General features: G+C 33.8%; 1 long non-coding RNA gene across 1 annotated transcript; it reads right to left on the bottom strand.

Annotated features, from left to right (window-relative positions):
* On the bottom strand, nucleotides 1-16,331 carry LOC136271282 (uncharacterized). The gene is made up of 3 exons (XR_010709199.1): nucleotides 16,219-16,331; nucleotides 14,494-14,585; nucleotides 1-109 (listed from the first exon to the last, which is right to left on the bottom strand). It is a non-coding gene; the product is annotated as an uncharacterized lncRNA (long non-coding RNA).
* Nucleotides 16,332-16,721: the final 390 nt, after the last annotated feature.

Raw genomic sequence — 16,721 nt, 5'->3', positions numbered from 1 at the left:
CTTCGCATTTCAATCCTTTATCATTATGCTGATTTTGTCCCAAAAAACTCAAATTTTCTTTCGATGCACACACTTGTATAGCAATATTTTGGTTTGCTGTCTCTGAATTCTAGAGAAATAGAAAACAATATGTAAAGTGATAATGGTAGAAGCATATATTGTTTATGAACCTTAAAAACATCTGCACCCGGCCAAACGGTCATACTTTTTTCATATTATTGTATATTATCATTATTGTAGTATGGAAAATGCGAAATTGATATTGTTCATTATTATTCACATTAAATAGACACCGGATTCTGCAACATACACTTCCAAGTATCATCATTAGAACATAAACGTATTATCAATTATGTGATGTACATAACATGACAAGTGTATTTTCAAAAGCAGAATAACGGCATACAAATGTCCTGTACAAGAAACTGATACTCATTAAATTGATGGTGAAAAGTTTGAGTGACAAAAAGCTTTGACACAGCAAAGCAATTTTGTGAATTCATACTCCTTCATTATAAAAGTTCCATTATATAAGAAAGATGGGTGGCCGTCTTGTACATTTGAGGACCAAAATGTATACTTGTCTTGAACTGGCTCGTTTCTGTCAAATATGAGGTTTTATATGATGTTTTATAACCAGACTACACATATAAGAACTACTGCGCATCTACTGACTTATCTTGAATATTTAAAATCTGAAAAAAAGACGAATAGTTAGCATCCACACCATAACCACTTAATGAGAAAAAGTTCGAAGCCTGCTTATCTAAGTTGCAATTTTGTCTCAAAATAGGATAACCTTTTAAAAATTAGTCGCAGAAACTATCAGAAAGAACAAGATGTGTTTTCTGTGTCTATGGGGGTATATGCAAGTTAGTTTTCATTAATATATACATGAAATAAAGTATAACTACATATTATAGTACTTCATACTAAGTCTTAATAAAATCTGTTGGGATGAAGACAATCGTACGCCTTGTCAGCTATGGTATTTCATATATGTCTTTGATTTTAACAAGTTTTGACTGGCCAATAATGCATTCAAATTTGGTTATTTGTTTTTCAGACTTAGTCAGGTATAAGTGCATTTTACAGTTATCAAACATGATATCAAAGTTCTATTTTCTGGTTATTTGGAGTATGTGAAAATGGGCCAGGAAAATTATTAAAATAAAGTGTGACTTGTGTCACTACCTCAGTATGCAACACACTTGAGAAGCCAATTACCCCCACTCATAGTATATATTTCCCCAAAACAGGAGCACAAAACCGTCAAGAGTCAATTATTTATTAAAACAACATTTGTGATAGTTACTTGTAACACCTACAGTAATTTTAACAGTTTATTTTGTGCTTTGAATTATAAATCTATAGAACACTAAACATTGGGTTCAAAAAGCTAGACTAAAATTTGTACTCGAGCAGCTATAGAAGTCTTTGGGAATAGGTAATCTTGTAAATTTAAGACTCATAAACTGACATTGAGATGGCAAAGTATGCTAAATTGTGTTTTGATGCTTTTTGTTATTATCTTATACCCTAAACAAACGTTTTACATTGAGCATATTAAAAAAATTAAGATTATAAATTTGCATTTCCCAGTATTTCCCAGTTTTGTGAAAATCAGTAGTATTTACCAGGACGGGAAATACCAGTATTTACCACCAGTAATTCCCAGCACTGGTATTTCCCGGCCAACCCTGTATACATTGGAACTCCACCTCCGCCTCGGCCGGGGCTTGAACTCACGACCTATGGAACCCTCTCTCCTAACAGTGAGCGGCCACCGCGTTAACCACTCGAGCATCTAGGCAAGACAAAAAGTCTTGTTTTCGATGGCGAACGGACCCTAGAGCGCTGGCTGCGCACTACCAATCGTTTGAGATACATGTGAAATACAGTTAAACGACATTTGAGAGGATCGGAACGCTACACATTGCATTGATATATACATTTGTTATATTCAGTAGTACAGTGTATATTCTCACTATATAACTCTATATAAACGGATAGTCAATTATTGTAATATTAGCTCGTCCGAAAAATATTGACCGGTCAATATTTTTTTGATTTTGACCGGCTAAGAATAATATCCAGAGAACATTCCCTATATTTCAAATAATTGCCTCTGATTTGTTGATTCGTAAAAGAAGACGTAAATAACTCTTCGCGACTCCAAAGCAAGGTGACGTCATAATAGACAGCCAGTCAAGGCATGTAAACAACGGACGCGCAATGCGACGGTTGCCATCAAAACGGATATAAGGATTTGCGAATTACTGTGATGAAAAAATGTTAATTCTTACGGGCGGCGGAATATCACCAGTGACCGTTTGATGCTGAGGATATTTGGAAATGACCTTTGCACAAAATTGAATTCGTGAATTCTTTGCTGAAAAATTATGGCGATTTCAATTACTTTCTTAAATTTTGGTTTGTTTCTTCATATAACAAAACAAATGTTGACTGTGTTTTCGGGCAACGTTGATTATATTAGCCCCCTCGGGACGAAAATATTGCCCTCCGCTTCGCATCGGGCAATATTTCGTCCCTCGGGGGCTAATATAATCAATGTTTCCCTCCACCCCAGTCAATATTTGTATAATATTATAAGCACGAATATTTCAAAAAATTTCAATTTGACATATACCCGCCCATAGTGAAAGATATATATATATATATATATATATATATATATATATATATATATATATATATATATATATATATATATATATATATATATATATATATAAGGAAGAATGAGGACACAATGTGGATCAAAGTACATAAAAATGAACATTTTCTGCGGAGGATTTTTAAATTTTGCATTTTTGCCCGACGAATTTTTAAAAAAAAATTTTAGATGGTAAAAATTATAAAAGCCACAATACAATTCGAACTCATGACTAACATATTTGAAGTTTACACTGTAATCTATTGCGCTAAGCTGTCAAATATCTATTTTCGAGAAAAATTATGCTTGATTTACTGTTTATTTTGATACAATGTATGTCACAATCTAGTGTTCCAAAAACTTTAAGACAATTTTCTGGACCCTTACACCAAAGAATTTACTTCAATTTAAACAATCAAACTGAGAGAAGCAAATTTGGAACAGGTTTAGAATGTCTGTCACATTTAACACAGAATATTTTGAACTGACATTAATATTTCAGTGAAAATAAATAACGTCAATGTGCTTCCGTAAACACAAAAGGTGTAAGTATAGACTGATCTTTTTCTTGTTCTAAAATTAGATCCCATGCCGAGTGATCAAAATAGGGTACCCTATTTTGAGACAAAGCTAAGATAAATGTGAAAGATAATTTTAAACAAATGGTTGTATAGTAGAAACTAAAACTATCTTTTTTTGGTATGTACAAGATGGCCGTACACCCGCATAAAAAGGGATGTGTGACCATCCTGTATATTTAAAATGAATGAAAACATTTCTTGATCGTTTGATCTTAGTCATTTTACAAAGTATTGCATATATGGTACCCTCATTGTACGGATAACTCCTCTTACAGTTTTCAAGATAGATAGTTGTTCTTTTACAGATCAATTGTACATATATTAGAGGTGTGCATATTGCAGGATTTTGATATTTGATCATTTATGAAAAAAATACAAGCCTTGGGGCTTGGTCATTTTTGGCAAAATTATTGCATATACGGTACCCTCATTGTACGGATAACTCCTCCTACAGTTTTCAAGACAAGAAGTTGTTCATTTGCAGATCAGTTTTACATATATCAGAGGTGAGCATATTGCTAGGATTTTGATTTCTGATAATTTATAAAAAAAATTCCAGCTTTTGAACTAAGTCACTTTTGGCAAAATATTGCAAATAGGGTACCCTCATTGTACGACTACTCCTACTGTTTTCAAGATACAGTACCGATCAGACCCAATCTATCACCAGAGTAAACCCCAACTAAACCCCGGGTTTACTTTTTGGCTTTACTTAGGGTTTACTCTGGGATTAATTTTTAAAATTTTGGGTCCACTTGGGGTTTACTTTGGGTTTTCTCGGGGTTTACTCTGGGTATTTTGAAATTGCTTTTGAGGTCAAATGTATGCACTGAAGTATGAAGCAGACTAGTATTTTAATCTTACTGCCTGTAATTCCTACGCCTTGTATATTCTGAATACACAGTTAGCGTCTGCTTTCAGGGGTATAATTCTGGCCGGGTGTCCACTTTGTGTCCACTTTGGGTTTACTTTGGGTTTACTCTGGGTCCACTCTAGTAAACCCAAAGTAAACCCAGAGTAAACCCAGAAAGTAAACCCAGGGTTTGGTTGGTGTTTACTTTCTGTTAAATTGGGTCTGATCGATACTGTAGGAAGTTGTTCATTTGCAGATCAATTGTACATACCGAAATATTTGAGGTGTGCATATTGCTAGGATTTTGATTTCTGATAATTTATGAGAAAATACCAGCTTTTGAACTTTGTCATTTTTTGGCAAATATTGCATTTAAGGTACCCTCATTGTACGACTAATTCCTCTTACTGTTTTCAAGATAGGAAGATGTTCATTTGCAGATCAATTGTACATACCGGTATATTTGATGTGTGCATATTGCTAGGATTTTGATTTCTGATAATTCATGAAATACGAGCTTTTGAACTTAATCATTTTTTGGCAAAATATTGCATATAGGGTACTCCATTTTACTGGATACGGTTGGAAGTGTTTATCAATTCAGGGTTGACATGGATTATGGATACAGTTCACATAAAAAAACCCGGTTTGCTGTCATATTGACAGCTTTTCACTTGTTTGATTTTATGGTAATGAATATCACCATGCCGCAATTTTGCTATGTATCAAGACAGGATATTAATTTCTATACATTTAGATTTTTAATTACAGTATTAGGCTCGGAACTTGCACTTAATATGCAAGTGGCCGCTCACTAATGGTGAGTTTAAGACTTGGCCGGGGTGGACGTTGAGTTTCAATTAAGGTGAAAAAATTAAATTAATGTTTAATTAAAATTGCTTTCTTATGTAAGAGACTGACAATTTTTAAACATTATAGATAAATTTAGGTACATGTTTATTTACATTATATGCTCATTTTGGCTTTTGTACATTTATCGAATGAAACTTTCCGAAGTTTACTACTGGGAGGCCTCCTGTTTATGTCATGCCGTGGTTATGAACACAGTATTGAACATTGTTGTATATAAGTGGCCTCCCAGTAATTTTTAACATGTTAGAATATTTCGCCATTAAAAAAAAAATTATGGACACTACATCTCATGTTCATTTGTTTGATTTTTGAAGGAAAAAACCTGCTTCATTGGGGGCCATTGTTTTTAAGGTCGAAGAAGTTTTACTTAAATGAATGGACGCTGTTTAGGCAAATCTGTAGAAATGATGGCAAGCTTGTCATACATGGCTTTCTTTGACATAGAAGAGAATATTACAAGTGACACTAAATAGCTCATAATTTGTTATCGCGAAGTAAAATCACGTTCCGATTTGTTTCTCCTTAAAAATCTTGTTCTTTTAAACTCCAATCATTAAAAAATTATTGTTCCTGCGAAGTAAACCCTTGCTTAAGTTATACATAATATGCCATTGTTTTTCACTTTTCATAACTCAAATAGTAGTTGCATACATACGCAACCCACCAAGCGTATAATAAACTCCGTTGAACCTTTCATGGATGGCTGTAGTGAACGCCTTGAGCTAGCGTTGCCGTGTTTGTTGGTTGATTTAATAAGTGACACTACTCCTTTGCTTCTTCGAAAGGTTTCAAAACACTGTTTTATATAACGTTAAGGGTATTGCGGTATCACGGTAAAGAATCCGAATTCACAAACAAAGCATAAACCAAACAGAATATCGCGAAATAAAGTCAGTGAACAGTCTTTTACTATTTTTCCGTTCTATGAAATGCACAATTCTAATATTGTTAAAATGCGTCATAAAGAAAAATATTTTTTAAGAACCTTTAAAACCTAAATTGAATAGCTCTGAGCATTTAATGCTTCATAAATGTTTTAATTGTGTTATGTAATCTGTTACAATTTGTATTGTGATACCTAATAATACGGGGAAAATATGACGTCATTCAGAGACCGGTGGACTATTATGAAGTCATAACAAACCTACCATCATGGTGTCAGTATTGTAAAACATCTGAGAAAATGAAAGCGCTTATGTTTTACTTGCTCTTTGTGTTTTCAGTTTTTTAAGTTATAGCAAAAGTCAGCATAGAAATCTTCCACTTTAAGTTCTATGCATTTTACAGAGCAAATCCTAAGATATCGTTTTTAAGCATTTGTAGGGTACATTTTCCGCTTTTGAAGAGCAATATTACCCACAACTAAAGCCATGAAATTCTACACAAGTTACCTCCCTCTATATTACAGTCTTACAAAAAAAAAAAAAAATTGTATACCTCATTAAACTGGTTGAAAAATCCCTACCCGACATACTTTTTTTGAAAAAAAATCCTGGATAGTATACAAAACGTTAAGTTACCTAAAATACTTAAAACATTTTAACTTTAAAGAAAATAATCTACAAAAAACTAACTTTAGTATAGTTGAAATGAAGTAAAGGTTTAAACAACCTATCTTTTTGGAGGATAGATTTTATCCACCAAAATTAAAAGAAATATAAAAATGCCCCCTTGTGACTTTCTTTCAATAAAAGGTACTTTACTCTGTTTATACAGGTGGACTTAAATATCACAAAATTTGTAACTATAAAGCAATAAAAAAATAATCATTTGAAGCTGTTACTTTTTATACCCGCACTTTCTAAAGAAAATTCGCATATATTGTTGTTACCCTGTTTCGTCCGTCTGTCACGTTTTACTTTCTCAAACAGCTCTTACATATTATAAATCAGGAAACTGAACTCTTGGAGTTTGATTTGGGGTGTCATGTTGTTTCGTAAAAAGGTTTCAAAAATTCTCTGTTAGTCCTGGGGTCAAATAATAGTTAAAAATAACGTTTTTTCACAAACAACCTTCCTCCTCGAACTCCTCCTACATTTTAAACAATAGACAAGTCATCTCTTGGAATATGTTTTGGGGTGTCCTACAGATACGTCATTTTTCCAAAAAAAAAAAACCCTGGTTTTAAAAACGTCAACATTTTTTGCAGTAGCCAAATAATATGTAACGGTGAAAGATTGGGCGTTCGGTAACTTCAAAGGGATATAACTAAGGAGACTAGAGTGGACTCTCCCAGAATGCTGGTTACCCCTTTGACGGGTGGAACAACCCAATCTTATATAAGGACGCGCTGAGAGTTTGTCAGAGAGAATTGATCTAGCAGCTGAAGTAAAAGGACGCCTGAACGCAAAGCTGTAGAAGAAGAAGCCAAATGAAAGATAGAGCAAGGGTGGAAGTAAGTAGCACTAGTGGTTGGGGAAGTCGAGAGGAATTGTGGTGGGGTACCAGGAGAAGTTATCCTGAATAAGGGTGAAATAACCTGGTACTCCACGAACACAATAAGAACTCTGACAAGTAACACGGTGCAGGGTGCCCGGCTCTAGGACACATACACATACCTCGCCTTACATTGATTATTTTGTTTTAAATCCAATCATTCATACTCAGGCAGAGTAAATGAAAATTGTTAATATATATAACACCCTATTCCCTTGAAAAGAACTCAGTAGATAACACGTTACAAATCTTTTAGAATATGATTGGTGGTGTCATTTTGAAATGTGATCAGGTCTCAGATTTTTTTTCCACGGAGATCGGAGGGCAACAAAAAATAACCTTTTTATTGCAAAAAAGTATGATTCCCAGGACTCCTCTTACAACTTTTGGAGTAGCTACGTCATCTCTTGGAATATGATTGGATCTGTCCTACAGATGTGCAATTAAGGGAGTCAAACAGTAGCATAAAATTGACGTTTATCACTCAAGATGTCACAGGGTCAAGATGGGGTCAACTCAAAAGTGGAAGTCTGACAAATGAAAAAATAACCTTTGCAATTTAAATGACAGAAACTGTACAAATGTGATAGGATAGGTAATGATGATAAGATTATTCAAATATTAAAAGATGATGATACAGTTTGCTGGCAAGCGGAGGTCACTTATTTAGAAAGTGAAAGTCATAATACTTATACCTACACTGGTGTCTCATAACATTATGCTACTACATGTATCATGCTTACCTATATTGGTCAACATCATAATGATAATCCAATTTGAGCACAATATGAATCCCTTTAGCTGATCATAATAAAAGAAACGTTTATGCATGTTAATTAATCATTTTCTGCATATGTAAAACACACCGGTATGTACACCACGTTAAACCCATCTAACCGAAAAGCTGGGTAAAACTAGTACCTGCTAATGCGGCCTGCAGACCTGTGTTGTGTACGTAATTTCAGACAAAGATCAGTTATTTGAAACATGCATGTATTTTTATGACTTTATCCCTTAAAACCTGGTAAATAACTATTTAAAGCACACATTTCAGTCTTAAGGTGGTACAGGACACCTGCATATTGTTATGCACTCTCTATTGAAACAAACAATAAAGTATAAATATAATATCCCCCCCCCCCAAAATAATGTTACCTAACAGTGAAGTGCAATGTGTTAGAGCGTTAACTTCGTGTCCGTTAGTAGAGAGTTCAAATCCTGCTGGGGCATTTCTTTTTTTCACTTAAGTTTCCAAAGATTTAATTTTTTTTTTTGGCCAAATACATGTATTGTAAAATTTTTAAATCCTACAACATCATTTTGAAAGAATTTTGATTATAACGCACTTTTATCCACATAAATATTGACATGTGTCTAATACCACCTTAAATCAGCTATTAAATCTTCTGTCCTGGCAAAACTGCATTGAAAACCATTGCGCATTGAAAACCGCCGAGGGGAGGGGGCATAATTTTATTTTGTTTGTAATAATTATATAGACCATACCATCTATGACATGAAATGTTAATATTATTGATTATCCTAAAAAATCAATTCACATGCAAACATTTTATCCTCAAATCGTACATAAAAGGCTTCTCATGTGTATTTTGGGATGGGATATCAACTTCTTTAAAAATTATAATTTTAAAAAATTACTGGAAATCAAATGTATCCTTAGTTTTTACTAAAACTGGTACTTTAACAAAACAGTGTTATTTAGGGGCAAGCACTTGGTACGGGTATTACACATTATTATTACTAATGACAGCATCTAGTTATGATTGATGATGAATCTATGCAGAAATAAATAACTGCAGCATGAAGAGATAAAATGTAATATTTTCATGCAAAGAATCTCATATTATTGAAATATTTCAGCATTTGAAAATGATATAGTTTTTAATAATGATTCAAATGTGACGATTTCCTCTTTTGTGGGAGAGGGGAGGAGGGCTTCGATTTTAATGTTTTAACTCAATAATGAGGTATATCGACGACGTATTTTCAATTGACAATTGTTATTTATATTCTTACATCGACTTGATATATCCCAGTGAACTTGAAATAAAAGATACCACAGAGTCTGCGTCATCTGTTTTATATTTAGATATTTTACTGGAAAAGGACATCGATGGTAACCTAACAACAATTCTTAATGATAAACGCGATGACTTCAATTTTTCTATAGTCAACTTTCCTTACTTATGTAGCAATATACCTTCATCACCTGCATATGGTATTTTTGTCTCTCACTTAATTCGATACGCAAGGGCATGTTCTTTGTATGAACAGTTCTAGGGCGAGGCAAGCTGCTGACAAACAAGTTGACTAAACAAGATGTTTGAAGTCATCTTTGAAAGTTCTATGGTCGATACAACGACCTTGTCAGCAAATACAATCTGTCACTGGGTCGCATTCTGACTGACGTTTTTCATACTAATTGTTAGGCCATAATTAATCACCTATTACATGTATGTCTATAGACTTTTCCGGGGTTTTTCCCGATTACGACAAAGAGCACAGGCGGGTGTAACCGGACAGCAGAGGATGCTCACTCCTCATAGGCACCTGATCCTACCTCTATCATTTTGGAGGTCTGTGTTGCTTTGCTTTGAATTTGTATTTCGTTTTATGGGAATTTGAGATGGCTGACGGTTTGTTATTGTCATTTTTCAATTTAACTATATATAACTTTTAGAAATCAGAATTATGAACTTCGTAAGATCTGCACTAATTTTTTTCTAACATTATACAGATCTAGATACCTAATTATGCATCTCTTAATGGAATTTATTCCAAATATGTTTGAAAGAGGGTGAAAACTTTCCCATTTTTTGTGTTTTTAATTAAATGAAACAGTTGTAAATAGTATCTGGAATTTGTTTAACTGGGCACTGGAAATGTTTAACTTTACAAGAGGCCAATTGGCCTTGACGGTCACCCAAGTTTCATAACCCATACACAAACTTGTCGATGAGTCTCACAGATGCATTTAATTTATTAGGTTTCATTCTGGAGTAGAAAAATTATAAATTTGTAATGACGACCACCTCCCTGCCTGAAATAAAAGAACTGTGAAACCTATAATTTTGGCGAAAAACTAAAAGATCTGGCCTACAAAATCATGAATTCTGTTTTCCTTTCAGGTGAATGGGAGTAAAGAAGATAAATTTTTAACATTATATGTATTAATATGTATACATTTTATGTGTTATAATATATGTATAAATCCATATTGGCCCTGCCCTAGAGTCAAAACCCATACTCCAGGGGAAATGAACATTAAAATTTTAGAAGAGGAATTTCTGGTACACATAATGGTAAGTCAGTTTTTTATACAGATGTGTGAGAATAGAGAAGAAAATTTTTCAACATTATTTGCATTAACACTATATTGCCATATTGCCCCCCTCATCCTAAAACCCTGACCCAAGGGCCATGAATTTCATAATTGAGGTAGAGTAGTTAGTGGACATCATAAACATGTATTCAGTTTTTTGCCTACATGTGTGGGAGTAGAGAAGAAGTTTTTTTTAAAGATTTAAAACATTTTTACTATATGGTCATACTGGCACCAACCTAGAGTCTGAACACATAACAAAGGAGTCATGAATTTTGGTAGAGGGCTTCATAGACATTATAACCAGGCATTTAGTTTTTAACAAATATAAATGGGAGTAGAGAAGAAGATTTTCTAAGATTTAATACATTTTTACTACATGGGCATATTGGCCCCACCCTAGAGCCAGAACACCTGACCCAGGGGCCATGAATTTCACAATTTTGTTAGAGGGCCTCATGAAAATCATAACGATACAACCACGTTTTCCTCACATGTGTTGGAGAAGAGAAGAAGATTTTTGAAAAGTTTGCGTTTTTAACATATTTGACCCCACATGTTGCACCCCGGGGGTGGTAGAGCCATGAATTTCACATTTTAAATTCCTGTTATCATAGAAATGCCTCACACCAAAAATGGTAACAATAGCCTTGTAGTTTTTAAGAAGGAGTTAAAAATGTTAAATTGTTAACGGGCGACGCTCGTCGCACGGCGCACGACGACGGACGAAAACGGATAGCAATTGGTCACCTTAGTTACTCAGGTGACCTAAAAATTTGAAGCAAGTTGTGATGTTACTAAATAAAGAATTTTTAAAACGTCATATACAGTCAGCATTTTGTTCTTTTTACTTTAATTTTTATATGTCTGGGGCTTTAATTTTCTTATTAATGAAATAAGAAGTCATGGAAAAACACCAATGTTATCCTCTTAAAATAAAGTAAGATTCCCGGTAAAGTAAACGGCTGATATCGGTTAAAAAATAAACGGCGTTCGATGTTTCTATTCGAATATTGAACGGCTGCTGGTCGTTATATATTTCATTGGTCACACCACAAAATCTACAAAAACCGTCCCAAAATCAAGGAAATTTTAAAACAATCCGTGTGCATGGAACATGTAAGGAATTTTTGTAATTGTTAATAAATGTTATTTGCTAAATGGCATAATAAGTCAAATATAGGAAAACTTCTTACGTGTGTGACGAATCAAAAGGCACACTAAACAAGGTTTTATGCTGTTATTTCCATTTAGAAAACAGATTGTGTTTGTTCTGATCCATGAAAATACCTGTAAATCTACTCATGACGGAAGACAAAATGAACATGAAAGTATATTTTAAAAGAAGTATATTGAATACACATGAATTTTAGAAGGTACGGTTGCTATTCAAACTATTGGATTGTTAGCACCAGCTATAAACAGAAAACAATGCGCTAGCTGCTAAATAAAACTTTTGACTAATATATGGGTGGAGGTCACGTAAAGACTGAATCGTGACTACCACCCACCCCCCACCCCCCCCCCCCCTCCCCCCCGCCTTGAATCTCTGGACAAGTCTGAGTTTCGATGGCAAAAGTTAGTCAGCACTTAAAGAGTAAATTTACAGCGGGGCGGCAAGTGCCTATTTGGGCAGCATTGAAAAAGTAGATTGTTTATATAAAAATCAAGGAAGGTCATAAACGGAATAAAATCAAAGCTTGGTTAAATGTGGAATTCTGGACAAAAGCGGATCCAGATTAATTCTTTCAATCTTTTTGTTCAACTTAAAGGATAAGAAAACTTATGTGGCTGCACACTAACATCTATCTCAGGATATTATGTTTCTCTTCGTAAATGAACTGATAATCCGCTTTTTATGTCTTTTTATTTGATTTTTACATATTGTGACGATGCTTTTATTTGACATGAAAACATATATATTGACTATTGGATAAGAGGGTAAAAGCACAGATTTTGGTGATTTTTAAAAATAATTTCCAACTGAGTTTACAGATTGATATACAATTACAGATTAAAACTAATGCTAACAATTTTAAGTTGACAATTAATTAATAATCACATTAAATAGGAAAATCCCTAATTATTAACTTAATTGGTTTTCTTTAAATTTTGCATGATTATTATTGCTTTTAAAGACCTATTCTCAGTTAATATAACAATTCGATGGCATGTATAGTCACCGATTTTCTTCTTATTTTGTAATTTGATAGCCTTTGGTGAATTGGGATGCAAGACCATTAAATGCTTGATATGGGGGCCGGTTGTCATAGTAACAGAAGCAAAAGATTGAAAAATGGCCATTTTAAGCTATTCTGAACACTAGTTGTAAAATAATTAATTATATCTATTGATAAAGCATCGAGACCAAAAATTCATAAATTTCCTATTTTATTAACCGATTGCTTAACACAGGTCATTTAGACATAACACTGGGATAGCGAGTGGATTTGGAAAAAGGGGGATAATGAACCATACTACAATTGTAAGATGTATGTTATTTTATTTGCCGACCTAGCAGAATTTTCTTATCACACAGTGTAAGTCGGTAAAGATAAACGTGAGACAAAAAGAATAATAATCGATAAGCATAAGAAGCAGATAAACGATAATCAATTTCTTTATCAAATCGATTTCTGATTAATTCTCTCTCTCTCTCAGGCGTCCGCGTCAATTTGTTCCCGTCCATATCAAATGTTTTGACTGTATCTAGTTAAATTGACGTCCGCTATATATTTCCAATTTTGCAAGGTAATGTTCCGCGGTCTTATGTATTTTAATCAAAAGCAATCAACATGTGGGTTCGAAATTTGCTTATATATATATAAAAGAGGGTTAGATGGAACTTGAAGAAGAGTTTAGAAATGATCGAAAAGAACAAGCATCCAAAAAGCGTTAGGTGCATTTAAACGGAAGACCTCTTGTTGCTCGCAACGAGCGTCTAGTTATTTTTTTTTCTCCCACGTTTTCTTAAAAACACTTCAGCCGATTTTAATGAAACTTTCGGAGCTTATTTATGACAATATTTGTAAGAAAATTACACGAGCCTTTTTTGGTCGTCACTTCCAGTACCGAGATATTAAAGATTTCATGTTTTTGCTTGTTCACGATTTTTTTCCAAAAGTATTCAAGATAGGACTTTCAAATTTTAAGAGATGGTAGTAAGTGAACGGCCACAGTGCCCTTTGCATATCTGAAAGTATGCCGTTATATCCGGTCGTCACCGAAAGGAAACGAAAAACCTTAATTTTTCAATTTTTTGGACTACAGTTAACTACAGTTTCAATCCAATGTTTTCTTAGACGTCCGCGTCAATTTGTTCCCGTCCATATCAAATGACTATGACTATAACAAGTTAAATATACAAGCTGTATATTTCCAAATTTGCTAGTTAATGTATTTCAATCAAAAACAAAGCAATCAATAGGTGGGCTCGAAATTCGCTTAAATGTATGTCTTTCGTAATTATTTGAGAGGGTAAAATGGATTTTGAAGAAGTGTTTAGAAATGATCGAAAAGAACAAGTATCCAAAAAGCGTAAGGTGTATTTAAACGGAAGACCTCTTGTTGCTCGTAACGAGGGTCTATTTTTTTTCTATTTTTTGCTTTTAGATTTTTTATTACTTTAACAACAGTGTTTGCATGTATGCGATTTTACTTACCTAATGATGTTTAAATGATGTTTAAACTTTGATTACAAAAAGATTTTAAATATATAGGCATATGTTACCTTCGTTTTAATCACTGCAACCTTTATCGAGATGGGTTCAGTTTCTTTAAATCCACGCGGCACCTCAACTTCGATTTTAATTTTTGAAAATCCTAGAGGTATATAAACAAAATAAGTAAGTCTTTGTATTTACATACAGACGTTATTTGATGTTAACCAAACTTAGGGTACAGAATACACATCTACCATATCAATTTAGGTATTGAGTTCAAGTATAACAGAAACCTACCTTCATTACGTTTAATTTGCATTCATTTGTAAAACAATTCTAATTTCTTAATTAATCTATGATAATGATATACTCATGTAAACTCATGATAAATATCCAATTTATTCCTTTAGTGTATTTGTCAATTTGTAATATTTACTATTGTTATGTTAGCACCTTTTAACTTTGTGACTCTGACCTACTTTTTGAAAGTGAAGAATAACACTATTATGTAAGGTCTATAACACACAATACTGTGGGAACATTTCATTTCGTGGGGGCCAATTTTCGTTGAGTGTGGGTTTTTTGCTTATTCGTGGGGATGTAATTTCGTGGATGCGTCGGTTTCCAGTTTCAGTAACGCTAACATCTCTTCTTAAATTTGTTTCAGGCACGTAGCATCGGGGGGGGGGGGGGGGGGGGGGGGGCAGCAACAAATTTTTTGAAATCTACATATAAAGAAATGAATTATGATGGAGTTGCCCCCCCCCCCACCTTTTTGGAAGTTAGTAAAAAAATTGATATGAAAATAAGGAAATGAGTAGTAAAATTGAATACCCCCTCCCCCCCCCCCTGCCCCCGGATTAGGAATTTCATGATTTGGAGGGGAAAAAATTTTGGTAGGGAAGAATTTTTTTCTGGAAGTAAAGTTGAGTCTGGAGGGGAAAAAATTTTGGTAGGGAAGAATTTTTTTCTGGAAGTATAGTTGAGTCTAACCCCCCCCCCCCCCCCCCCCCCCCCCACGGATAAGGATTTTGAAGATTTTTGGAAACTTTAAATGTCCCTTTTTTTTTTTTTTTTGCTTGTCAAGATTTTTTGGATGTGTCTGGCCCCCCACTTTCAAAAACGAAGCTACGTGCCTGTGTTTTCGTAGAGATAGTAAATTTGTTGGAGAGGGCTACCCACGAATACCATGAAAATTGAGCCACCACGAATTCTAATGATTCCACAGCAGTTGTTTTAACATTATTATCAGTAAAAAACATTTTCATTCTGAGCAAATGTCATCCTTAATCATGGGAATAACCTGCAAATATCTGTTCATACACTGTTTACGTTGAATTTAATAATTGTTCTTACATGCATATTTCAAGTTTCCAGCACATTTCGAAATTTTGAATGTTCATGCTACACGTTAGAACAAGAAATAATTATGTTTGTTTGTGTAAAGCAATTTTTCGTATTATATCTGGTTCATCTATTTTTAGCAGTATTACGTGGCAGGTTAATTCCAAGAGACGCAAAAATTGATCATGCGATAGCAAATTTTCTAATTGATAAAATATCATCTTTGTGTAACAAATTTCTGGAATAGAATAGCAAGGTTATTCAAAGCCTAGAATTCTATGTGATAAATATACATGTAGCTATTTGTATGGACGCCCTTATCACAGCTTAGATTCTAACACATGTTTATGAAGCATTCAAATATTAAGTAACTTAAGAGAGAAAACAATTAAATACGACAAAATAACGAACAGATTCATTTGTAAAAAGATTCAAAACCAATTCCATACCGTTATCAATCAAATCTTTCTTATCAGCAATATTTTCTTCTGTAGATGGTAACAAATGTTCATATACGTGAGTTTCCACGTCATTTCCTTGTGTGGTAGAAAATCTTATACCTAGTAATTATAATAACGGAGAAATAAATATTCTCCTGGTACATGTATTTTGCAGAACCAAATTCATTAGTTATTCTAAAATAAATTGTAGACTAAGATGAGTACACTGTATATAGTTTGCTTTTTGAAATTGATACGGTTATGTTATCACTTTTTTGGCCATTGAGTTGAAATGCCACAATGAAAACTCCGATTATGATACAAACCGATGTATTTACATTTGCAAATATGTTTTCTTATATGAACCTATAGAATACCGAAAACGTTTAATTCTGTATGAACTTCTTCGAGACCTCACAATGATCCTAGCACGCGTTATCGCTTGTCACTTGGATAATTGTAAACATGAAATCTCGGTTATTTTAACCGTTCTCAACAATTTGTCTTTTTCA

This window comes from Magallana gigas, chromosome 9 (genome assembly GCF_963853765.1).
Source record: "Magallana gigas chromosome 9, xbMagGiga1.1, whole genome shotgun sequence".
NCBI classification, from domain to species: Eukaryota; Metazoa; Mollusca; class Bivalvia; order Ostreida; family Ostreidae; genus Magallana; species Magallana gigas.
The sequence above is the reverse complement of the archived record's forward strand: the minus strand, read 5'-3'. Positions and strand labels throughout refer to the sequence as shown.